Source organism: Protopterus annectens, chromosome 7.part0 (genome assembly GCF_019279795.1).
Source record: "Protopterus annectens isolate FY-2018-M chromosome 7.part0, PAN1.0, whole genome shotgun sequence".
Classification (NCBI taxonomy): Eukaryota; Metazoa; Chordata; order Ceratodontiformes; family Protopteridae; genus Protopterus; species Protopterus annectens.
In genome coordinates this window covers 750,285,854-750,306,200 of record NC_056739.1, presented here as the reverse complement: position 1 = coordinate 750,306,200, position 20,347 = coordinate 750,285,854, and positions in this window count along the sequence as shown.

Here is a 20,347-nt window from a genome sequence, read left to right as displayed (position 1 = left end):
GCCCGTGCTTGAAATATTTGTATGTATGTATGTATTTAGCACTCAGCAGTTGCTCCTCTTCTTGTCCTGATTGATTCCTTTTTTATTGCAATATTTTAGCTTTTGTCAGCCCCTGTAAAAATTTATGTTATGTATTTCCCATAACTTTCTATAGGGTGGCCACTGTGGTGCAGTGGTTAGCGTTGCTGCCTCACAGCAAGAGGTTCTCTGGTTCGATTCTTGGCTGGGGTGCCTTCTGTGTGGGGTCTGCATGTCTTCCCTGTGGTCGCGTGGGTTTCCTCTGGGTGCTCCGGTTTCCTCTCACATCCCAAAGACATGCTGTAGGTGGATTGGACACTCTAAATTGGCCCTAGGCATGAGTGCGTGCGTGTGTGTGCCTTCTGTGGAAGGTTGGGCACCTCAACACCATAAAACTCCACTGCCAATCATAAGCAGACAGGTGATCTGCTGTGGCGACCCCTAACTGGGAAAAGCCAAAAGAAGAGGAAGAAGATTTTCCATATCTTTCTATATAAATTTCTACATTCCCTAAAAACTACTGAATAATTTCCTCTACCCACTCCTCAAATTTCTCTATTTTTAACAGATAGGAAAATGCCAGTCTCAGTTTTACTCCTTTACCTTGCATCTTTACCTTGTCTTCATTGGTGCATGGTCTAAAACAGTTATTGGATGTGTTCCTAATCCTTCAATTAAATACCCATGTTCATGTGAAGTATAAGTTCTAACCAGTCTAGACCATTTATTATGCCTTAGGGAATAATGTGTAAATTAGGTATTTCTAGCTACTAAATTCACATATTCAGTTCCAAATATTTTCATATATTCCTTTTGAAATCTTCCCCTTTTGTTATATATTTTTTCTTTCTAGATCCCCGTTATACAGCCTCAGTATTGCGCATCAGATTCCAGTCAACACCCACAAATACTGCTGAAAGCTAATTATTTTCCTAAAAATTCTGTTAACCGTCATAATAGTACTTGTAGGTAGAATATAAATACATGCCAGTATAATCCTCCTTCCTAGCCAATAACCCCTTCTTATCTCAAATCTATCATTAATGTCTTTCTTTTCTTCTTCTGTCACTGTCAGAGTCCCTCTTGCACTGACTATTATCACTCTGTTTTCCTTTGTCCCTGATAGTCTACTGAATGTCCATTCTGAAATTCTTCTTTGTCAAAGTCACATAGTCATTTATATCCTAATGTGTCTTCTGTAGCATTGCTCTTTGAATGAATCTTACACTACTTATATTTTATATTTATTATTTATTTATTTAACATTTGTTGACCGGGTTTGTCTGACTAGCTGAAGAGCCCTTTTTCACCAGAGGCCCAAGGAGGAAAGCTCCAACATATTAAACAATGTTCATTATAAATTAGCATTAAACAGCAATGTTACAGGATTATTACAAGGCATTAAGTAGCAATACAATGTTATACAGTCAGATGATCTATACTAATCAGGAGTATAGCAAAACTATTTCAAGATGTATAAAAAGAAATGTGTCATTAAGATGAATATAGTTTTTGGGATAAGTGGTTACAAAATCCCAGTTTTATCATAATGTAGTTGCATGAAGGCAAGAAAATTACAATAGAATGTTTCTGTAAGGCAATTTGCTTCATAGATTTTAGAAGACAGTAGAAAGAGTAGTCAAGGAAGATTAGTGAGAGCTAGTGAGAAGAGTGGGTTAAGGGCAGAAAGTAGATTATGGTATGAGAAGTAGTGGATGTTTAAGGAGGGGGAGTGCAGTGGCAGAACCAGTGACTTTTAAAGTGCTGTTTGGTGGCTGTCTTAAATTGTTTAGGATGTGTAAGGGTCCTGATTTCTAGTGGGAGCCTATTCCAAGCAATAGTGAGATGATAGCTGTACATGTTGCATCCAACTTTAGACTTGGGTTTGTAGATTTGTAGTGGGTCTTGGTTAGAGCTTCGGAGAGGTCTGGAGGGAGAATAATGGGAGATGAGAGGGAATAGTGCCAGGCAGTAGGAAGGCTGTACAGGATAGAATGGATGTTCTGGAGCTGAGAGAGAAGAACCTGGTGGGGTAATTCAAGCCAGTTTAGGTGTTTTAGAGAGAGACAGTGATGGAGGGCGGCCGCGGAGGTGCAGCGGTTAGCGTTGCCACCTCACAGCAAGAGGTTCTCCAGTTCGATTCTCGGCTGGGGTGCCTTCTATGCGGAGTCTGCATGTCCTCCTTGTGGTTTCGTGGGTTTCCTCCTGGTGCTCCGGTATCCTCCCAGATCCCAAAGACATGCAGTAGGTGGAATGGACACTCTAAATTGGCCCTAGGTGAGAGTGTGTGGGTGTGTGTGTGTGCCTTCTGTAAAAGGTTAGGCGCCGGGCTGGCAACTCGACACCATAAAACTCCACTGCCAATCATGAGCAGACAGATGATCCACTCTGGCGACCCCTAACCAGGAAAAGCCGGAAGAAGAAGAAGAGAGAGAGAGACAGTGATGAGATTTGTAGGTTTTTTGGGCAGCAAATCTAGCAACCTTGTTGTAGGTAGATTCGAGTTTGATCAGGAGTGTTGAGTTAAGATTTGTGAGAATAAATAATAATAAAAAATTCTTCATTGCCGTTTTTAGAACAGCAATAGTTAATTATATTATTGATTAATGACTGTTTTGTGTTTTGGCTTACGCGCCAAAAAGTTGCATATAAAAGAAGCTTGATTTTTTAAGATATTTACACCTGAAGAAGCGTAGTTTACCTACGTGAAAGCGCTTGTGTTTTTGTGGCAGAATAAAAGATTTTCTACATATTCTACTTTTCCATGTGGTGACTTCTGTTTGGATCTGATATCAGCATTTGTGAGAATATGAGAATTGTTCATTAGACTGGGTAGAAGGTAGGTGAGAGAGAGTAATCTTGGCTTCAGAGGTAAGTAATTTCTTGTTACGGTAAAGGAGCCCTAGTTTTGAATGAGTCTTTTTGATACAGTTATTAACATGCAAATCAAATTAAGCTGATCATCAATGGTTACGCCTAAGAGCTTAGTGCTGCATTCTACCTGAATGGGAGTGTTATTAAGGGACTGTATGGAGAAGAAGGGTTTAATATTGTTAAGCTTTTTAGGTAGTAAGAGTGACAGCTTTGTTTTTTTAGGGTTAAGGATGAGCTGGTTGTTGGAGAGGCATGTTTCAACTAAGTTAAAAGATGCCTGAATAGCTGAGAAGAGCTTAGAGGGAGAGTTGGCTGTGGTGATGACTGTAGAGTCATCTGCGTATTGCACAAAAGATGACTGAGGACAGGAGGTATAGAGCTGATTATTAAAGATATTAAAAAGTAAAGGCCCCAGGATGGGGCCGTACACCCATTTTTACAGGGAGAGGAGGGGAGAGTGCAGAGTGCCGTCTCACTGATTGAGATCTATCAGTACTTAAATAATTCTATACTCTCTGTTTTCTGTCTATACTTGCAATGCCTCTCTTACATTCCATATTAAAACTGATAATGCAGTTATTCTGTAAAGACTATATCCTTTTCACATATTCTGTACAACAGTTTCTTTGAATATATTTCCAATTTACTGTACCTCTACATACTAATGCTTGACAAGCTGATGTGCATTTGCTGCGTCTCATTTCTGTTTGCACTCATGTCACATTTTCCCAGACTTTTCACTTTAATAAAAACAATCAAGAAACAAAACCCAACACATTTTAACTCAGCATATACACAAAACTATATACACTTTCCAAAAAGGGAAATTACCCCTCCTTATAGGGACAGTTGCCCCCAAACAGGCAGCCATGGCATAGCCTTTACCTATTCTAAATTTAGGATTAAGCTTGCTAGAGTCTGTGTTCACTCTTGCAAAATACCATCTGTCTTTGTGCTAACTTGTACGCCCTTAGATAATTGTTTTTGCCTTAAGAAAAAAGTGCATTGGCTACCTTTAAATAAATAAATAAATAAATTGTGTACTGTTATATTTAATATTGAAGTGCTAAGGCTGCTGGGGATGCAACTACTTGTAAAAATGTTTATTTCAATTAGTGTCAAAACATTTATTTTTATTAAAAAGCTTGCTGATTCCCTTTAAATACTAATTATGATGTTTGTTATGTAAATAACAGAGCACATTGTTCATTCCTTTACTGATAAATTGCCTGTACCTGCAGACTAACAATCTCCTATTGCAAGAATTAGCTGATGAAAAAGAAATCCTCCTCCTCAAGGAAGAAGAAACCTGTCTGGTGGACATCTACAATAAATAAACTCTATAATAAAAGGAAAACATGCTGTCCAGGACCAAGAAGGAGCAGGTGCCTAATTAGAAGCAATCTCTCCTTAGCCTGAACAAGCAAATAAGAGCACTAGTGAAATCCTCCAAAGTAAACTTCGAGTCCAAACTGGCCACTTCTACTAAAGGCAATCATAAGGCCTTCTTCGCATATGTTCGCCATCTAAAGGGAAGTAACCAGATCTGCTCAGGGACACCACATACAAAAATGCTGTAGATATAGCCATCCTGCTGGAAGATAGGTTCAGTGAAGACTTCACTCCTCTGCCCCCCCATCAGTAAAACAGGAAATCCTCAGTACCTGCCCCCCTCCCTTTATCTCTAGGGAGCAAGTCATCACTGCCCTCTCAAAGGCAAAAAAATACAGTCTCCATGGGACCTCATAACATCCCAGGCTGCATCCTACATGAACTCAGGCAGGAACTTGCAGTACCATTAGGCACCCTATTCAACAAAAGCCTGAGTACCGGCTTCATCCAAGCCAAATGTAGAACATCCCTTTGCGCATTCACAGATGCAGGAAATTATAGACCCATTAGCCTAACTAACCTGATCTGCAAGGCCATGGAGCGGATTATCATGGGCCTCATTATCAAGGACATTGTCATCCTCCAGACACTTGATCCCAAACAGTTTGATTTTGTCAAGGGAGGTCATGCCTGTTAAATTTGGTCGACTTCTTTAAGACAGTCACCAAGGCCGTAGACAAGGGGAAGACGGTGCACACCACCTACCTTGACCTGGCCAGAGCCTTTGATACTATTCCCCACTCAGGTATAATTGATAAACTCTCTCAACTAGGCATCAATCCATATGTTACCATATGGGTAGCAAACTGGCTCACTGATACAACCCACCTAGTTAAAATAGGGGAAGCCACCTCAAGTAGTAGACCCGTAAAAAGCAGTGTACTCCAGGGATTGGTCTTGGGGCCTCTGCTGTTTGGGATATACTTCTCGGAGGTGCAGGCCAAATCTAGTTGGCTACAGCTACCACATTTGCAGATTACTGCAAGCTGGATGCTGTCATCAATTCCCCAAGAGGGTCTCACCCCAACAGCTGACGTGCCAGAAACATGGCTTCAGACTGAATACCAAAAAATGCATTATCATCCCTTTTGGGGAGAGGGACATCCCTACAACATTGATAATAAGGTACTAAGCATGCAATCAGTCATGAGGAACTTTGGGCACCCAGGTTGATAGCAAACTGACTTTTGACCACCATATTGCCTCCGTTGTATGGAATGCTTTCTATGCAGCCCACCTCATTTGTAAGGGTATCTCATCCAGGGACAAGGTGTTCATAACATCCTTGTATTCTTCCCTTATAAGACTCATTATTGAGTACAGTGCCCGTTTCAACATGTACCTCACAAAGCACATGCAGCAGCTGGAGAGACCACAGAGGTTCCTCACCCGGAGAATCCATGGCCTCAAACATCTACCCTAAAAAGATAGGATAAAAGCCCTGTCCCTTTACTCAGTCTCCTACAGACTCCTCAGAGGTGACCTCTGTCTGGCACACAAAGCAATCTCAGACTGATCCCTGATGGGACTGCTGCATATCCGCAAGTCAAGCTCCACATAAGCAACACACACGCGTGGCCTCAACCTGGTCTGTGACATCAGCAGGACTTGTTGGCAGGACAGATTTGTGTCCCAGAGACTGTATGCTGCTCTGACAGGACTGTTTACTGTATGTTGCTGTATTGGATTGTACTGTGCTGCTTTTGTGGAATAGACTCCCTCTCCACGTAAAGCAGAGTACCTCATTAAAACTTTTTAAGCACAACCTGGATAACTGGATAGGGAACAGAAAATCCACCCCTGGGTTTCCACCTGTGTCTCTGCTGGACAGTGGCATAGGGTGCTTATTTGTTGGAACATGGGCTAAATTCTTGGACTAGGCTTGTAGCCTAGTAACTTCCTATGATCCTGTAAACATCTAATAGTTTTACAAATGCGAGAAATACCTTTTTTTTTCAAATGATATAAAACTAACATTTTTTATACTTTCCATTTTTGTAATCTGTTTGCTTAAAAAATTCCCATCTGTATAAAAGCAAGGGAAATTACTATATTTTAATAACTATATAAATATGATCAATTTACTTTTACTTGCCTCTTAGCAACCCAAGATCTTAGCATTATATTGTTTATAACTTGAATCCTTCATCTTCCTTTCTACATTCATAATCTACTCGTAAAATTTAACCTTTTGGCATCTGGCCTATAAGAAACTACCTAGATTACCATCTTACATTTTACTTAGATTTCTCGCAATGCTGTTCCTATCAGCAACTGCACCCAGTGTTAAACATATTGCTATGAGCCGTGATACAACACTCTAAGGACTGGTCTTGTATTGACCTACTGTATGCTGCTCTGACAGGACTGTTTACTGTATGTTGCTGTATTAGATTATACTATGCTGCTCATATATAATGTATTGCTATGCTGTTCACATGTAATCTATTGTTTTATAGTATATCTGCAATGTGTTACCATATTACTTTATAGTATATGTATAATATGATGTTCTGTAGTCCTATCTCGCCTTCATTCTTACATATGAGTTCGGAGCCGATCCTCAGCTCCAACTCGGCCGATTACAAAGCTCGAAGTCTCTCAGTTGGCTCATGTCAAGGTAGGTATCCCATAGTGCACTAGTAACAATCCACAGATTTTGTTTGCCGCATCTACGAGTTCAGAAGTGCTCTCTTTCTTGGCCATGGCTAAGTTGGATTTTCTTCATTATTCGTGCTTATAGTGATCATTTTTTGATAATAGTAGTAGCTTAATATAAATAGCTTAATCGTTGTTATTATAGATAATAAAATTGGTATTGTGTTTTTTGAAATTTTGCAAAGTTGTTGAAAACTTGTTGGCCATCGCTTCTGCAGGCCACCTTCTCTTCTGAGTGGTATCCCTTCCTTGGTGTGCTAGTTTTTTTTTTTGCTATATTTATATATCTTAGCGTAGGTTCATGTTTGGGTTAGGACCTTTTCTAATCTTGTGTTTTTTGACTAGAATAATAGTATACAATTAATAGCTGTATGCAGTGTTCCTTTATTAATTCTTATTAGCTACAACTAGTTAGAGTGTTGTTGAATTATTGCAGTTGTTGTTGCAAATTTTTGACATAGCTTCTCTGTTTACGTCTAGGTCATGTAAGTTAGAGGACCTAGTCCTCTATTAACCTTTCTCTAGTGTGTTGTTTCCTCAGCAGGGCTAGGCCCGTTTAAGTTAGAGGACCTAGTCATCTGTTTTTGCTCGTCCTTGTGTGTTGTTCTTGAGCAGGGCTAGGCCCGTTTAAGTTAGAGGACCTAGTCCTCTGTTTTTTCCTTGTGTGCAGTGCGTCTTGCAGGGCTAGGCCCGTTTAAGTTAGAGGACCTTGTCCTCTCTTCCTGCTTTTCCCTCCTGTGTTTGTGACAATATGTCTAAGTAGTCAAAAGGATCATAAACCTTCGGGTTTTAAAAAGTGTCTCAAATGTTCTCAAAAAATGTCACTGACTGACATAGTAATTGTGTTTACTGCCTAGGAGCCATACATCTTCAGGAGACATGTTCTTTTTGTCACTCCTTCAGTTCTCGGGTTCTTCAGGAAAGGAAGAACAAATTGATCATGAAAGGTCTCCTTAAGCCTTCCTTTGAGGATGATTTAGCCAGCTCTTCATCATCGCATTCCAAGTCTCCCTCTAAAAAAGAGAAGGTCAAGTCGGCCAAGGGACAGTCTCTCACACTGACTATTTTATCTGGACCTCCACAAAAAATTTCAAAAGTGGACAAACCTTCTACCTCTTTGGCTTCTCTGTCCTAGGAGCCAGTCAAGGTTATTGACATCGACACTCCAGTATCGACCCCAGGTTTTTTGGAGCCGACTACTTAACACTTACTTCGGAGCCGGTCTAGAGAATTATTACCGGTCTCCCCAACTCTCAGATCTCTGATTTTGCAGAGATCTGGATCACCTACCTTGTCTACCAGATCCTCCAAGAGTCTTTCTGAAGAGGATGTAGAGAGAGTAGTGCTTAGACTCTTGAAGTCGTCGGCACTAATTAATTTGTTGCCAGCTCCGACCCAATCAGTTCCTGAGCTGTCTAAGGCCATACTCCCTGCTTCAGTTCCTCCTCCAAGCCATTTTGGCCCTTCGGAGCCAGAGCTATCAGTGCCACTTGTTGTGGAACCATTGGTTCCCGCACCTCTTTTATCTGTCTCAAAGCCGAGTTCCACTCCGACACCTTCGGTGCTGTCCTTGGTGTCTAGGAGCCAAAGCTTCACCAGTCGGCCCTGACAGGGACACTTGGACCTGAAATTCCTCAGTTCTGAACCTACCTCTCGGTGCATCGGCTTGGTTGAGCTCAAATCCTACATCTATCTTGGAGCAGATCGCTTTGGAGCAGAGGGCTACTTCCGCTTCCTCGGAACCGGGGGTGTCCTCAGAGCCAGAGAGATCTGCCTTCGAGATGATGAGGAGCATGCTGTCTAGGTCTTCAGCTCCACACAAGGGTACCAATGCTCTTCCCCCTCAAGCTCCGACCTCTGTCTCAGCACCATCTCTCTCTCTTGTCAGCAGAGACCTGCAGCCTCAGGAGCCCCATTGGATTGCCCCCAGTCTTCCAAGACCTCCCCAGAATACCCTTCTGAGGAGCCTTCTCAGAAGAGAACTTGCAAGAGGAAGCATATAGACTCCCCTGATGAGTCTGTCACCTCTGACACTGACCTTGAGGAGTCAGAAGGGTCCCCTAGGTTGTCCTCTGATGATATCTCCTTCGTAGTCAGTGTACCTGAAGGCTTTTGGGTCTCAACCTTCAGCCTCTTGGGTGTCTCCACCTTTCTATGAGCTCTTAGATTTAGTCTGTCAAAAGGTGTGGGAAACTCCTGATGCCATGGAACCAGTCCCCAGAAGGCCCAACAAATTTCTTTCAGCCCCCAAAGAGAAATAGTTTTTGACTAAAGGTGTGCCTGCAAATGCCATGGTAGTGGCAGCAGCCACAAAGAAGGAAATTGTGGAAACATCCTCATCTGTCCATCCACTGAACAAGGATTCTTGAACGATGGATAGAAATGGGAAGCGTATCTTCTCTTCAGCGGCTTTTACACTCAGATCACTGAATTACCTCACCCATTTTACTAGGCTTCAAAGAGATCTCTTAAAGGAGCTAGAAGATACTCTCTAGGGTTCCTTAGCTGAAGGAGTCCATGAGAAGGTTACTGCTCAGTTGTCTACCTTAAACTCCATTGTTAATTCCTCCATGAGGCTGATATCTTATGCAGCAGATGGAGTGAGCAGAGCAGCGGGTTCAGGAGTTTCCCGTAGGAGACACTCCTGGATGCGCTTATGATGTTTTACTTCATAATCTCGAAATGCTGAAATACCGAATTTCAGCATCCCGAGACCATGAAGCCAAAAATCCAGAATGCCGAAAGTGCATAAGAGCGAATTTGAATATCTCGAATCCGCGCTTATGCATTTCCGGTATGTTGCATGTAGTGTTATGGTGCCTGAAATTGCAGCTGAACAAGTGTTTGTGTGTGTTTTTGTATGTTGTATGTGTAGGTAAGAGTAGGGAGGTGTGAATGTGAGTATTGGATTTGTTGGTGTTTGTGTATGTGTGATGTGTATCTGTGTGCGAGCAAGTGGAGGATGCCGTGGTTTGAGGGTTTTTTTTTGTTTTATGCTATGTGCGATGTTGGAGTTGGTATATATAAGTAGGGGCTGTGGGAGGTGCAGGAGGGCTTGCTGTGGGTGGAATGCGTTATGGTGTTGTGGTGTGTTATGTGGTGTATGGTGCATGTATGTTTGGGATTGTGTGATTCGTGATTGTGGGTTTCGGTATTGTGAATGGTTCGGCTTCATGGTCTCAGGATGCTGAAATTCGGTATTTCAGCATTTCGAGATTATGAAGTGAAACCGCTTATGCAACTTTGCGGAGCCCTTCAGATCTACATTTACCAACACCCCCTTTGATGGTTCCTTTCTGTTTGGACCAAAGGTAAAAGATACACTCACCAGGTGCGAGCAGGAAGGGAAAACTCTCTCTGCCGTAGGAGTTCATTTTTCCGTCCCTTCTAGACTATACACTAAAGGTCAAAGAGGCTGGAAAATGTGGTTCAAGAAATCTCATATTTTTTTCCTGGACACACAAGGTGATTCCTCCTTCAGAGGCGGAGGAGGAGGAAGTAATAGTAGACGTCACCCTAGAGGCAGGGGGGGGGTCTGCAAAACCAGGGTGGCCACGATTCCTTTTGTGGACGTCCGTATCAGCGCTCCTGAAGTAGGGCCCAACTGCGCTTCTATGGAGCCAGTCAGGGGTTGCTTATCTTTGTATCCAGAAGCCTGGCACGACATCACCCAAGACAAGTGGGTACAAAGAATAATTTCCAGAGGATATTCCATACCCTTCTCTTTTCCACCTTATCCCACCAAGAAAATCCCAGATGTTCCACCCAATCACAGGGATCAAGCAACTATGGAAGTCCAAAAGTTGCTTCAAAAGAGAGTGATCCAAACCGTACCCGCAGACCAGATATGATTCGGAACTTACTCCAGATTCTTTTTAGTGCCAAAACAAACAGGGGACTGGAGGCCCATTTTGGATCTCAACAAATTAAATGAATCAGTGAAGAAGTACAAGTTCCGAATGGTAACACTGCAGTCTATACTTCCTCTATTAGGGAAAGGCAATTGGATGTGCTCCATAGACCTCCAAGATGCGTACTACCACATAAAAATTGACAGAGCATCGAGGAGTCATTTACGCTTCCGGCTGGGAGCCAGTCATTACCAATTTCGTGTTCTGCCCTTTGGTCTCACCACAGCCCCCAGGGTGTTCGCCAAATGTATGGTGGTAGTAACAGCTCACTTGAAACGTCTTGGATTCCAAGTGTTTCTGTACCTGGACGACTGGCCACCATCAAGTACCTACTACAAGCCAGGGATTCAACCATCCAAGTCTGCACTCAGCTGGGGATTACTATAAGTTGGGAAAAGTCTGCCTTGTCGCCCTCTCAATATGTGACTTTTATAGGCGCAGAAATAGACACACTCTCCATGATGGCTCACCTTCCTGGAGACAGAATACAAAATCTAAGACAACAGATATACAGTCTAATTCCCCAACACAAAGTCAAAGTGAAGACCGTGCTCAAACTGGCTCCTCTACTATAACTCTAGTTCCACTAGCCAGACTACATATGAGAATTCTTCAATGGCTACTGTTTTCCCAGTGGTCTCTTCAACAACTGCCTGTGTCTCATCCTATTTTGATAATGGAATCCTGCAAAAAGGACCTTCTTTGGTGGATCCAGTCCAATCAGCTAATGATAGGGACACCATTCATTCCTCTCCAGCCTGTTGCTACTGTGACCACGGATGCTCCCAGATGGGGTGGGGGGGCATTATCTAGGCAGGATAGTCCAAGGCACATGGCAAGAACACGAGGCTCACTTGCATATCAATGTCCTAGAGATGAGAGCAGTGCTACTAGCATTGCAAGCACTTCACAACTTTCTTCCTCTATGGACAATAGTAATCCAATCAGACAATATGTCAGTGGTATGGTATATCAACAAACAAGGTGGAACCAGATCCTACCCCCTATGTTGAGAGGCTCTTCGTGTTTGGCAGTGGGCGATATCTTCCCAACGCTTTCTAGTTGCAATGCATATCCCTGGCACAACCAATGTGATAGCCGACAAGTTCAGCAGGGCAAGCTTGATGCCTCACGAGTGGTCTCTGAATCAGAAAGTCGTGGAACAGATTATCCACAAATGGGGACAGCCTTGTTGCGATCTGTTTGCCATCCCAATCAATGCCAAATGCAGCAGCTACTTCTCCCTTACCCCCCCCCGGGGGGAGACACCAAAAGACACACTTGTTCACAATTGACCCTCGGGACTTCTTTATGCCTTCCTTCCCTTTCCGCTAATATCGAAAGTGATCCAGAAAGCAAAGACCTTGGGAAATAGAATGATTCTTATCACTCCTTACTGGCCTCATCAGATTTGGTTCCCCTTTCTTGGGCCTCACCTTCTGGATGATCCATGGACTCTGGACCCAGTACCAGACCTTCTGACACACATGTCAGTCACCTTCCACCCCTGTCTCCACACCCTCAACATAGTGTGGCTGCTCCACTTCCATCTATAGTCAGGCTTCATGATTTCTCCCCTGCAGTTACACATATCCTGATGTCTTCTCACAAGCCTTCTACCAGAAAATTGCATGCTAACAAATGGAAAAGATTTTCTATCTGGACATGAGAAAAAAACATAAATCCTTACACAGCCTCCATTCCCTTGGTGTTAGAATTCCTAACCAAACTTTTTGATCAGGGATCAGCTGCTGCTACAGTCAAAGTTCAATTAGTAGCGATCTCCAATTTTCATTTGGGACAACACGAACCTAATCTTATGGCTCATAGATTGTGTAAATCTTTTTTAAAAGGCACTGTCTTGCTAAGACCTCCCTTTCAAGAGCCTGTATCTCTCTGGGATCTAAATTTTGTTGTGTCCAAACTTACTTCCCTGCCTTTTGAACCCACACATACTTGTGTTCCTTTCATGGAAGATTAAACCAAACGGACCAGCACTCCAGGCAGGAGAGATGTAATAAATAACTTTTTATTAGGTAGCCAAAAAACTACCTAAACAAACTGTGACATACAGACCGGTTTCGGCATGAAAAGCCTTTATCAATGTCAATATTTCTTCACTTGATATAAATATGTTAACCAGCTTCCCATTTTGAGACCCCTTAAATACCTTATTCAAAATGGTATAGTCCAACCATTGGTTCATCCATCAAATGTGATTTAAAGACACCATTCCACAAAAATAGAAAAAATATATAGAGAAACACACTTAAAAAAACTAAAAGCACCCATGCTCTATGAATATTACAAATGATTCATCCACACTATCATCCATGCCAAACCATATACTGATTTGATTTTTTGAGGCTCATACATATTAATTCTTTTAGTTAAATACAAATCATTGGTGATACGTATGTGTATTGACACACCATTATAAAACTATAGACCAAAAATATCATCATGTACCTCATATTCATTTAACCCAGGTTTGAAAAATGCCCCCCAGTTTGGTAATCCATTTGCTCTCCATATTGTAAAACTTTGTATGCCATCCCATTTTTAATTTTCTTGGTAATTGAATTTTGTCAATGATGACAAACTTAAAACATGCTTCCTTATGCTGTTTAGTGTGTTTATATAGGGCACTTGTGACTCGTCTATTCCTAATGGCACTTAGGTGTTCACTAATCCTAATTCTTAAGGGTCGAGAAGTCTGTCCAACATAAAATGCCGAACGATGACAAAAGGCTAAATTAATGACCCAATCTGACCCACAATTGCCAAAGATGTTAATGTCATAGACCTTAGGGGTATTTTTACTACTAAATTCTTTAGTTTTGTTAATATGCTGACAAGCCCCACAATGTCCACATGGATAACATCCCACTAGGGGCTCTCCAGAAAGTGTTGTCTGTATAACCGAGGGTGGATTAAATCTCTTATAGTGTGTCAGCTGTGATTGAATAGACCTCCCCCTCCTATACGAAAAAGCACATTTATCTGGGAGAACCCTATCAAAAATAGGGTTAGATTTTAAAATATCCCAGTGTGTGCTGATAATGTCCCTAAAGTGAGATGTGTTGCTCCCATAGGTGGTTACCAGTCTGATTGGTTGTTGGTCCTTGTTACTATCATTTATCAATTGATGGTTATACTGCAATAATTCAGTTCTGGTTTTCTGTCCCACTAGTTCAACAGTCCTATTAAGATGTTGCATATTATATCCCCTGGCCCTAAATCTAGATTTCAAGTCCTCCGTGTGTATAAAATATTCACTTTCTGTTGAACAAATCCTTTTAAGGTGCCAAAATTGTGATTTTGGGATATTTCTAATAATGTGGCGGGGATGAGAACTTTGGGCATGCAATAAAGTGTTATATTGAGGAAATTTCCTATGGATGGTTGTGCCCAAAGTATGATCAGGTAATCTTTGCACCACTACATCCAAAAACACCATTTCCTGATAACCAATATTAACTGTAAAATGTATGTCATAGGGATTGTTATTGAGATATTCCACAAACTTAGATAACTCATCCTTCTCTCCCCGCCACACCAACCAGCAGTCGTCAAGAAATCTGTGCCAAATATCCAGTTTCTCCATATAGATGTTATTGCCTACATCATATATAAATTGTAAATCGAAAAAACCCATAAACAAATCTGCATATATGGGGGCAAAGGATGCCCCCATAGCTGTACCTTTGATTTGCCAGTATGGGTTCCCCTCAAAATAAAAGATGTTTTTTTGTAGGACCATTTCAGTTAGTCTAGTTAGAAAACCATTGAACTCCGGAGTATATAAATTGGCCTTGTCCAACCAATAAGAGACTGCCTTGACCCCTGCTTTATGGGGTATGCTGGTATATAGGGCTGAAACATCCATGGTACATATTAACCAACCTTCCTCCAATTGTGATTCATTAACAATATTTAGAAATTCGGTAGTATCCTTAAGCCGTGATCTCACCTGACTGAGTAAAGGCTTGAGATATTCCGTAAGAAAGGCTGATATTGGTTCCGTTAAAGACCCCCTGCCCGAAACAATTGGGCGACCTGGAGGATTATTTAAATCCTTGTGTATTTTAGGGATCAAATATAAATATTGTGGCATGGGCTCCTTAACCTTCAACTGTCTGGCAGTTTGTAATGAAATTATGCCCCCCTCCACCGCCTGATCCAGAAAAACATCAATTTCTGTTTTAAATTTAGTGGTTGGGTCAATGGCCATATGTATATAGAACTCTAATTGGAACAGTTGTTTACATGCTTCTTCCCTATATTTCAAATAATCCATCACAACAATGCCACCACCCTTATCCGCCGCACTAATAACAATGTCCTTATTGGCTTTCAGTTGTGAAAGGGCAATTCTTTCCTGTTGGTTAAGGTTACTATTAGTTGTTACAACCTGATTAGAAAAGTGTAGATCTTTCATAACCCATTTCTTAAAAATCGACACATGTTTATTCACAGGAGGTACAAAATTAGATTTACCAAAACGGAAACCAATAGATCTTTGAGAGTCTGTTGTGTCTGAAAAAAAAGGCTTTTAAGTTAAGTGTTCTACAAAAATTGTTAACATCCTCTATTAATAAATGCTCAGGTACAGAGGATGTGGGTATAAAATTGAGCCCTTTATTTAACACTTTAAATTGTGCCTCCGTAAGTGCATATGAAGAAATGTTCAAAACATTGTTTACTGTGCTATCATTTGTTTCAAAAGCACCTGAAGGTTGGTCGGGCCTGTATTTGGTCTTGTGTTTTCTTCCTGCCCTACGTTTATGGGGCCTAAAGGGATGGCCTGTTTCTTTTTAGCCACCGGGGACATTTGGCAAGAGGAAGTTTCAAAATCTGTTGTGGATGAATAATCATCATCCGTTGTAGCACTATGTATAGGTTCATTTCTCTTTAATATGGATCTTGGTCTCTTTCTACTCTTTGGTATTTTATTGACTCCTTCATTGAACCTAACATTTTTTTGGGTAATAAATGGCCTACCCTTCCCATAATCGGTTACATCCCTTTGAAACTTATTCATTTTCTTCTTCTTTAGTTGCTCTTCCGTGATGTTTAAATCCCTAGCTAGATCTGACAAGTAACTTTGATAAAAATCTTCATTAGAAAAAGTTTCCGCTTCTAAACAAATGCTTTGTATATCTGTAATCATCGTTTCAATATTTCTTATATAATACTTGGAAAGACAGTCCACAAACAACATGGACGCTTGATGTTGGGCTGTAGCCCATTCCTGTGTTAGTTGGCTGTCAATATTGGCCACAAGTGGCTGTAACCTAATCCTAAGCCCCCTGGGTGTGATGTCTTTAACTTTATATGCTTTTAGCAGCTTTAAATGCCAAATATTACTCCTAAGTACTTTCATTTGTCTATTTAACCTAGTAAAAACAGACCCACATCTATCTTGAGTATTAATATTAGCATCGTCCGACATGGAAACCTGACCGTTATCAAGCCCAAATGCCTCTAAATTATCCATATCAGCTGATAATCCCTTTAAAATGTCATTTAGATCCATATTTAATCCTGCAAAATTAAACCTCCAACCAATTGAGATGTTCCAATATTAAAATAAAAAATTGTTTAAAGAGAATTATTATTGGAGAAACCCTATATTAACCCTTATTTTAATAGGAAAGTTTATTTGAACAATAATAGAACTTTTGTCCTTAAGCCAATTGTAATAAACTAATTATTGGGACTTTTCAAAACCTGGTCCGGTCAAGCCTGTGTCCATCAGCACCAACTGAGGAAACCAAATTTACCCACCAACCTTCTCAAATTATCACACATTGTTTGGAAAGATCACTCCAAAGGTGTATTATAGATATAAATAAGAACCCTTACAATAAGTAGACCTGAACATCAAACCATAGATGTCTGTTTGTTGGTTCTCTTCCCTCAATGATATAAATAAGTCACCGTAAGGGGATTTTAATGATAAATGACTTCCACCCCCTTACCATAAGTGCACTTATAGACTTATTGAACCAACTGATATATAAACAAAATCACATATATTCAGGCCACCGTAGGGCTCAAAAAATATATATTTTTATAATACCCACTATGGGTTTGTCCTTTTTTCTACTAGCCATTACATCCACCAGAAGAGTGTCAGAGTTACAAGCACTGTCAGTCAAACCTCCTTACTTGATTTTTCATAGAGACAGAGTTTCCCTTCGTACAAATCCGTCCTTCATCCCCAGGGTTTGTTCTCAGTCTAATATGAATCAAACTATTGAACTGTCAGTCTTTTTTCCTAATCATTCAAACAAAGAGGAATATAAGTTTCATCAACTTGATGTTCACAGATAGTTAAGGTTCTATCTACATAGAACCAAGGAACTTAGGAGATCAGACCAATTGTTTGTATCTTTTTCTGAGACAAGAAAAGGTATGCCAGTCTCCAAGATAACATTATCAAACTGGATTTCAAATTGTATATCTTTTATTTACTCTTCTAATGGCAAATACCCCCCGTTTAAAATTGAAGCTCATTCTACCAGATGCGTATCCACATCTGCTGCCTTTCAAGCCAGAGTTCCAATTGACAGTATATGTGCAGCAGCAACTTGAGCTACCTCTCATACCTTTATTATTCATTACAAATTGGATTTGGCCTCCAGGGGTAGAGCCTCCTTTGGTTCCACAGTTCTTAGGGGTATACTCCTGTGAGCCACCCGAGAAAAAGGTGTTAGGGACGCTGTCCCATATGTAAGAATGAAGGCGAGATAGGACTACAGAACATAAAGAAGTTATGTACTCACCATAACCTTCCATGTTTGTAGTCCATCTTGCCCTTCATTCGTATGAACCCACCCACCTACTCCTGTCCATGTATCCTTGGAGGATCTGGAGACAAGATAGTATCTATCTCCATTTGGGTGGAGAACTTTCATCTTTGTTGTTCCTTGTGGAAATACCTTCTATTACTTTTTTAGACAGCAGCAAAAAAAAATCTGGGGATTCTTACTAGTGCACTATGGGATACCTACCTTGCCATGAGCCAACTGAAAGACTTCGAGCTTTGTAATCAGCCGAGTCAGAGCCGAGGATCGGCTCTGAACCCATATGTAAGAATGAAGAGCGAGATGGACTACAAACATGGAATGTTATGTTGTGTACATAACTTCCTTTCGCCATATAATTCTATTTATGTACTATGTATTATTTGTATTCTGTCTGGACCTTTTTCTCCCTATGACTGCACTGAAAATTAGCTCACCTTGGCCCAGTGGACTATCCTGGTAAACAAATGCAAATAATAAATAAATAAATATCCAGCTTTAAATTGATACAGTATCAGCTCTGAATGCATTACTTTCAAGAATATGCTCCTACTTCACATTAAAAATACTTCTGTATACTATACAGAACAACTTTACAATATAATGCAGCTTATTTTAAAAAATGATTATACATTCACTACTAAGAACAAAAACTTTCCTACAGTTACAGCTTCAGTCCCTTCATCATCTGTCCAGTGAAAAAGTGGGAATTATACATTAGAGCCTCCCAACAATTTAACAGTCAAAAAACATCCAGTCTTTTTAGCCACTACCTGCAGAATCATAGTTCTCTTGCCTAAACTTTATCAAATGGAACTAACGCTTTACAATGCTGCCATTTATTTCCTAATTTTACATTATTGCTGGCCTTCTTCTTCTTGCTCTTCACCACTCAGTATCAGTCTCTAGTTCAAGTCCAATGTACTCCTGCTTTTTGTAGTCCACTCCTGGCCTTTTTTTCTGTTGATCAATTATTTTCTTTTGGAAAAATGGAAAATGTCTCACTGGCAAGTTCTCTCTGTGGTATTTGTTATTGTCAGAAGAATGAGAAGCAGAGACTCCTTAAGCTTGCTGGCTCATTCTTTGTTGGGTAAACATGTATTTCTTTCTTAGCCTTTACTGCATCCAAAAATCTGATTCTCCAGAAATAATATCCTAAAGACCACTGGATACCATAATCTCACACCTGCTTCTCTACATCCCCTGAGTGCAGGGGTAAACTTGGATCTGATGTTGTCAGTTTTCATTCTGTCCTCAACTAATGAGTTCTGATCTAGTCCCTTGGATCCAACTTGGACACTGCAAAAGCTCATGGCAATCTTGAACTCTGAAACTTCTCCTTTATCCATAATGCACCAATCCCATGTACCTCGGATCTTATTTACAACTTTTGAGTGAAAGACATGGTGACTGCTAGTCTCACGTTAAGTGATTTCTTCTTTGATAAAATTACTATTTTTTGGACAATATTTATTAAAATCTTAGGTCTATTTACTCTCCCTTGCCTATTGCTTCCTTTTATTGCAATTTCTTCTACATCAATCTTCTTCTTCTCCTTTTCTCTTCTCTTGTACATTCCAGACTCTTGAATACTATAGTTAGGCTTCTCTTTCTACAATCAGTGTAGCTTTTATAGTACAATTGCTGGTATTTCCTTTATTTTATTTCTATAGCTGTGTCTGTTTAAAAAAATATATTGCTTCTTGACTTTTGGCTAAGTTCTAGTGTAGTATCAGCCTTACTAGCTTAATATTGCTGTTATGGCTGAGAAAAGGGAAAGGCCCTACAAGGTTAAAATAAAAAATGGATCAAGTGTGGACACAAAATTCCTTTTTCAGATGTTTACACATTATGTGTATAGTGCTTAAAACCCCTGCACATGCAAGAAGAATGTGCCATCTGTCATGGGTTTAATCCCAGAGCTGTTACAGAAAGGAAAATAAATTGTTTCTTAAAGGGTTTAATCCTTCCTGTTATCTGGATCTTCATCATCTGCTAATCAAAAAAGTCTAAATCTCCTTCTCTGAGCCCTTCCACTTCTTCCTCAAGGGCATCAGATCAATCTAGAAAAAGGTCTGTATTGGATCAAACTGCTATATCAGATCATAAGAAAAATCAAAAATGTCAGATCATACTTCATCCTTGGATCCAAAGTGAAAATGAAAAGAATTATTAGATCTGACCTCAGCATCGGATATGGAAAAAAAGAGTTATCAGATCTGACTGTCTCAGATCGAATGAAAAAATTGTCTAGTCCATCTACTTCACCAAGATTAATCTTACCAAGGACCAGATATCCCCCTTCCAAGGACGCTATCCCCTCCATGTCCCTTCACCCTTTTTTGGAAAGACCCAAGTGTCCATCTGCAATTTCCACTCATTCTTCTAGGATTCTTATGGAAGAAGATGTGGGGACATTGGTGATAAGAATTCTCTCGGCACAGAGCCTGTCAAGTGCCCCTTCAGTTCCTACCCCTTTGGGTCAGGAAGTCCAAACCTCCACTACTCCCCCCACCAGTTCCTCCTCTGTACTTATCCTCAGATCTGAGGCTTGCTCTGAACACTTTGGTTCAGTCAGCTCTGGAGAGATCTCCGAGCTGAGGCTACCCTGTTAGATCCAAGGGGAATGAGTTGACTCTGAAGGTTTTGAGCCATCTTGGCACAAGTTGTCTTGGCTCTGAC